The sequence below is a fragment of the Trichosurus vulpecula genome, chromosome 4, assembly GCF_011100635.1.
Source record: "Trichosurus vulpecula isolate mTriVul1 chromosome 4, mTriVul1.pri, whole genome shotgun sequence".
NCBI classification, from domain to species: Eukaryota; Metazoa; Chordata; class Mammalia; order Diprotodontia; family Phalangeridae; genus Trichosurus; species Trichosurus vulpecula.
The window spans coordinates 385,850,104-385,856,494 of NC_050576.1; the positions used below are offsets into that span (position 1 = coordinate 385,850,104).

Consider the following 6,391-nt stretch of genomic DNA (forward strand, 5'->3'; position numbering starts at 1 on the left):
TTTAAATGCCTTATTCTGAGAAGGAATCCATAGACTTTACCAGACTGGCAATGGGGTGCATGAAACAGAAAAAAATTTAAGAAGCCTTAAAAAATTAAGACCAAACATATGTGAATAATTCATATCTATCTATATAAAATTTTTAAAGTCTGGGGATTGATTCCCTCAAAACAACCCTGTAATGTAGGTAGACAAATAATATTATTCCCATTTTCTAGTTAAGGAAACTAAGTTCCCAAGAAATTAAGTGTCTTTCCCTGGGTCACCTAGCAAGCAAGTATCTGAGAAAGGATTTGAACCTAGGTCTCCTAATTTGATGTCCAGCATACTAGCATGATGCTCATTTACAGTTCGACCTCCATTAAATGCATATCTCATTTATAATGAAGCCTTAATGAAAATCAATGGACTCTCTTAGACTGAAGGTTTAAATCACATAAGAATGGAAGGTAACTGGGAACTTTCTAGAGTTAGTAGTTCAAACCTAGGCCTCTTCATGTCTTCATTTTGCTTCAATTGTCAAAAACATAATCTAATGCAGGGTTCCTTCAACTTTTGGGTAGTTTTTTTTGGGTGCCTTTGGCCATCCGGCAAAGCCTATAGGGACCTCAGAATAGAATTTTTAAATGCATAAAATAAAGTATTTAATGTTGTAAAAGAAAACAATATATTGAAATATAGTTGTTAAAACAAACCAAAAAATCCATGAATTCCAGTTTAAGAATCCCTGCCTTAATGTGATTCATGGCATAAACTACTAGCACCGATTGTTTCACATTTCCAAGGACCTGCATGTCCAACGTATTTTATAACTGTCAACTTTGGCCTAAATCAGCAATTGCCCCAAATCTCCAGTTTTCGTAGACTATGTGGGTCCCCAGGGAAGTTTTATTAGTGTGGGATGTAGCAATTCCCGTGCAAACTTCATGAAAATTCCTTGCAAAGATGGAAATTCATTTTGATGAAACACTGAATTATCAAAAAAGTATGTGAAATATAGGCCTCCAATTCATTTTATCCATTTATTTTTGACTTTATCCTCAGACTAGAGATTACAAAAGTTTAAGTACTGTCCATAGCAAGACTTAATCCCTCCCTTCCACATAAAATAATGCATTAGGTGGAGAAACTGCTCCAATGTGAAAAACACCCTGGCATATTACCAAATCTAAGTTGGTAATGCCAGCAGGAAGGAGTGGGTGTGTTGTTAGAGTGCAAGGCAGGTCAATTGGGGAAAAGGTGATGTTTACTCCAGTTCAGGAGAAGCATGAATTTGCCACATTTGAAGGGCCGAAGCAGTATCAAATCACCTATAGCCATAGCAATCAACCCAACTGAAGATTTTCTGTGATGTTTCGAGGAAGAGAGAAGGTTGGGCAAAAGAAGACAGGGATTGAGAAGCCAAGAGGTGTGCAAAGAAATAGAAAAATCAAATCTTGTGTCCTATCTCTGAAACATTGGGTCTCTGACAACACTGAAAAAAAGAAGTACGGAGTTTCAGGTAATTCTTTAGGTAATTTAGACACCCTAAATTCAATATGAGAGAGAAAAGAGGTTTTCTGGGGTTGGTTTATTCAGATCTGCCCTTTGTGTTGAATAAACAGATGGAGGCCACTCAGGCTCAGTGCCAATCGGAAATGTTCCATAATCTTTTGTGTGAAAGGGCCTTTTAGCTTATGTGGGCATATACAAGTTTGTGTATAAAGTTTTCCACTGAGTGTATGGTTCACGTCTATAATGGGCCATTAGAAATGGCATTGTACTTACAGACTTCATTTGTTTCAGTTCAGAAAGTATATTCATGGAATAATTACATTCTGCTTTTATGGAGTGCTACACTAAAAACCACTTGGAATAAGTTGGGTCTTCAGTTGCCAAGATTTTCATCAGGATAAAAAAAAAGCTGAGCCAAGCCCCTGGGGCAAATCTTGACTTATGTAACTAAAGGGGCCAGGATAGTCTTGTTGCCACATACCCCACTTAGGTTGGGTATAGCTATGCAGGAAAAAAAAAAAAAGCCTGAAGACCGAATACTGGAATGATTTCATCCATTCTACTCAGTTCAATTAAATGAGCAGTTGTTAACCAAGGGAGCTGATCTGTACAGCTCAGATTTTTTTTTTTAAACAAAACTTCTTAAGTAGGAATTATTTTGGGCCTCAATGATCTGGAAAAGTAATACTATCTAAAATTTTCTCACTCGTTTGGCCTGGGAGTCAATGTTTCAGATATATTTGGATAATTCAGTATTTGAAAACCTTTGCATAAATCCCAGCAATAATGCACCGGACAGCAAAGTAGCACAGTAGATAGTGGGGCAACAAACTGGCACCTTAGACCTGGAGTCAGGAAGACCTAAGGGCAAATCCTGACGCAGATACTTACTGGGTGTGTAATCTTGGGCAAATCACTTCATTTCTTTCAGCCTCAGTTTCTCCATCTGTAAAATGAAAGAAGTGGGCTCGGTGACCTCTGAAATCTTTTCTAGCTCCACATCTAAAAGTTTCCTATGAAACATAAGGCCTTATATATCTGTAAGTATTCAAATATTTCCCTCCCCCACTTCCCATAAAACCTTATTTAAGGAGGATAATAGAAAGTGAAAGAGTTTTGGATTGACCTATTCTATCTCTTCCAAAACCAAGGGTCGCTTTTTCCCAGAAGTACCGTATTCCCCATGTATAAGATGCACCTTAATTTTGGGGCCTGAAATTTGAAAAAAAAAATGTATTACATAAAGTTATTGAACTCAAGTTTTATTCATCTGCTCATAGCTTTCAGGAATCTTTTGGGCAAGTCTAGTACATGTACACATGCTTAGTCCACTCTGTTTCATGAACCTGAAGCACCAATTGTGTCCTCCTTTGAAATCAGTAACTTCTTTTTCATCAGCAATTCTTCCTGCCTCATGCTGAACCATCTTTGTGGACACAGGAATTCCAATTGCCCTTCGCTCTTCCATCCATATCTTCAATTCCCTCTCTAAATCAGGCCATTTTGCTGACTTGCCTCTCCTGGCCTTCTTCTGCCGTGGCGTTTTCAGTAGGGTTTCTTCTTCCTGTAGCCAGCCTTGGATTGTTTCCTCAGTTGGAGGAGGACCAAATTCACGTTCAACAGCATGATTTCCATTCACTTTTGCAAACTGGATCACTTTTAACTTGAATTCAGCACTGTACGAGAATCTTTTCTGAGCCATTTCTGGGTAGAACATGGCAAAATGTAACCTAATATACCGGTAACGAATACAAAACAATGAGTTCAAAGACAACAAGCGTGAAAAAGCGGGAAATGCAAATAAAAATATCTACAACCACTGTATAAGATGCACCCAATCTTTAGACCCCAAATTTTTCGGAAAAGGGTGCGTCTTATACATGGGAAAATATGGTATTCTGAGTAGCCAGTCTCAAGAAGCAAAGACATAGAGATATAGTGTTCTCCTTTCATGGTTTCTTCAGACTAGGTTCTAGAATCTAGCCTGTATTTCTGACATTGGAGGGCAAGAAAAAAATGAGACCTCCTAATAGAGAAAATGCAGTAGTATAACATTAAGAATCTCTCAATGTACCTTCTGCCTGACAAAAGCTTCCACCCATATTTCCCTGAAAACTGTTGGAGAGTTTCCTCAGTTGACCCAAATTTCTTTGAAATCAATAGCCAGGAAAAGCAAGTAGGCAAACAGGCTGTAGCCACTCAGGCTTCATTTACACTTTACATATGAACACAAACCATAAATCATAGCATGAAGGATATGTATTCATCTGAAATATGCCTGTGTTCCCAGGGCATGAAGTTTGCAGGAGAGCAATGCTTAAAATGATATCTAACTCCAGAGTAAAACCAATTCAGAAAAATGTAAATGAATGCTTTTTCTTATCAGATTCAGGGAAGTTTTTATCCTGCTCCAATGAGAAATTTGGTGCTGTCCAATCACCATTTGGGATGCCATTTTATCCTTTCCTATAACAGCTTATCTTTTTAGCCCCGCTATAGTCCTGATCCTGAATCTCTCTCCTGAAATCCCACTGAGAATACTACTTATATCATGGACACCTAGAGGTTCAGATCAAAATGGAAGGCTTTACCCATACCCAGAAAGAAACTTACTTTCTTATGGTACAAAAGGATCTCATTCACAGATTAAGCTTTGTAGGTAGCTAATATTTTCTCTGGGTTAGGACATGCAATATTACCAATCATTACATCTACTTGGGTAATCCAAGTCTGAGAAGGGGTTCCATTGTCCTCATCTGATTTAACATGAATACTTTCTGTATCATAATCATTCCTCCTGGCTATCTCTGGAGGAAGTAGAATATCAAAGCATGGATGACATCCTCTAGCAAGAATAAGCATATCATATCCTTCTCAGAGGAAAAAAGGAGGAAGGTATCAGGCAGTTGTTGAAGTCCCATCCTAACTCCTTAGATGTTAATTGTGCACTTTATATTTTTCTATAGTGCTATTTATGCATGACTCCTGAAAAACCACAGCATTTTATTATCATAGGAGAAATATTCAGGGAATGGTCACTGGGGAAATTTGACTTCTCGTCAGTGAGAGAGAGAGAGAGACAGACAGAGAGAGAGAGACAGAGAATTCATGTGAAAGCACATTAATGAAGGCACCAACAGATAGGCTGAGCCCCACTAACTTTATAACTAAATACATCTGTAGATTTTTCATTTACAGCATTTGAAATTAATTGTTAGAATTCCTCCCCCTCTGGGGAGAAAATACAACATAATCACCATACGATTACTGCCTCTATTTTTGTTAATTGATAATGTTATAAAAGAATGTAATTAAAAACTCCATAATGCTCTACCTTCCAGCTGCCCAGCTTGTAACAAGACATTCATTCCTACTGTGCTAAGAACTGCTTGTAGCTTCATGGAAATGTAATGCTGCCAAGAGTAATCAATGAAATGTTGCTCTCTTACGCCAAGCTGCTACGCACAAGCCATCCGGCCAGGCTTTAAAAGGTTAGGGCACTTAGACTGACACTAAAGATTGTCTGTGCCAGGTTTAGTCAAGAAGACAGATATTGAACATGTAGCACGTTTATTTCCTGTTTTTCTAGGAGTAGGGCTTGAGAGACAGACAGCACCTGAAGACAGAGCACCAGACAATATGGGGGTAAGATTTTTTTCAGCATATCTTTCTTGGGGGCTGTTGAGTTCTTTCCAAATCATTAGGTAATTCAAAGAATTTAGCCCAATTATACATGTCTTGATTTCCTTTTGAAGGGCATCAAGTGAGGCCCATAATTTTTTTTAAATGTTTTCCTTTTATTTTTCAGTCTCGAATTTACCACTTACAATTAAACATGAAGGCACTTGGCAATATTTCACTGTTTTGTTAGCATTCTTTCTAATTCTCCTGGGCACGTCATGAGATGGAAAACCACTAAGAGTGTTTTGGGGATCAAGGCGTGTCTGCTTCTGTGATCTAAAGGTTCAGTGACACTAAAAGGGACTTTCCAGAGGGAGTGCTGCCCAGGCTGGGGCTGAAGCAGCTCAGTTAGCATACCGAGGGAATACTCCATGACAATTGTGCAGTAGGTAGTTTGGCAATGAGGTTATGAGGAGAAAGGATCCCCAAAGTCTAGAGTTGGAAGGGACTTAAGAAAACACCTGGTTCAACCCCCTCATTTTATAGATGAAGAAATTGAGACACAGAAAAGCTAAATTCCTTGTCCAAAGTTGCACAGGGACTAAGTTATAGGGTAATATTTTGAAAGCAGGCCCTCTGGTTCCACATCCGGGCCTCTTTCTGTTGCACCAAGTGCTTCTAAATCCAATTCAATTCAGCACTCTTTATTAAGAGTCTACCATGGGCAAAGCAATTTAGAGGAAGTCATTTTTTCTCTCTGACTACCCTGCCTGGAAGTGCCCTCTCTATCATTCCAATTCAGTGAATGTTTATTAAGTTTCTATTATATGCAGGGCACTGTTACTTCTGATGGCAGCTAACCCTCAATGACCCCACTGGACAATCTGGAAGCAATGTAGCATTAATAGTAGTAAGGATGTAATGCTTGCTACCAGGGAGACTAAGGCTGGTGGTGATGATGATAGCATTTTAAAAAGCTTTAAGATTTGCAAAGTGATTTACCAACATCTCATTTAATCCTCATAATAATCCTGGCAGGTAGGTACTGTTACTATTCCCATTTTCAGAAGAGGAAATTGAGAGAAACAGAGGCAAAGTAAATTTCCAAAGTCATACAGCTAATATGTATGTGAGGCAGGCTTTAACTATGGTTTTCCTGACTCCAGAGCTTTTATCCGCTACCACCTAGCTATGTCTAGCTGGTGGATCTCTAGAGCTCAGGAGTTCTGAGCTCCTGTGTGCTAAGCTGATTTGGTGTTGACACTAAATTTGGCAT

General features: G+C 38.7%; 1 long non-coding RNA gene across 2 annotated transcripts; it reads left to right on the forward strand.

Moving 5' to 3' along the window:
* Positions 1-1,265: 1,265 nt before the first annotated feature.
* On the forward strand, positions 1,266-5,470 carry LOC118845695. 2 transcript variants are annotated; one of them, XR_005010137.1, is made up of 4 exons: positions 1,266-1,501; positions 2,426-2,534; positions 4,836-4,985; positions 5,084-5,470. It is a non-coding gene; the product is annotated as an uncharacterized LOC118845695 (long non-coding RNA). The 2 variants fall into 2 exon arrangements; XR_005010136.1 differs by having other exon boundaries at positions 4,836-5,470.
* Positions 5,471-6,391: the final 921 nt, after the last annotated feature.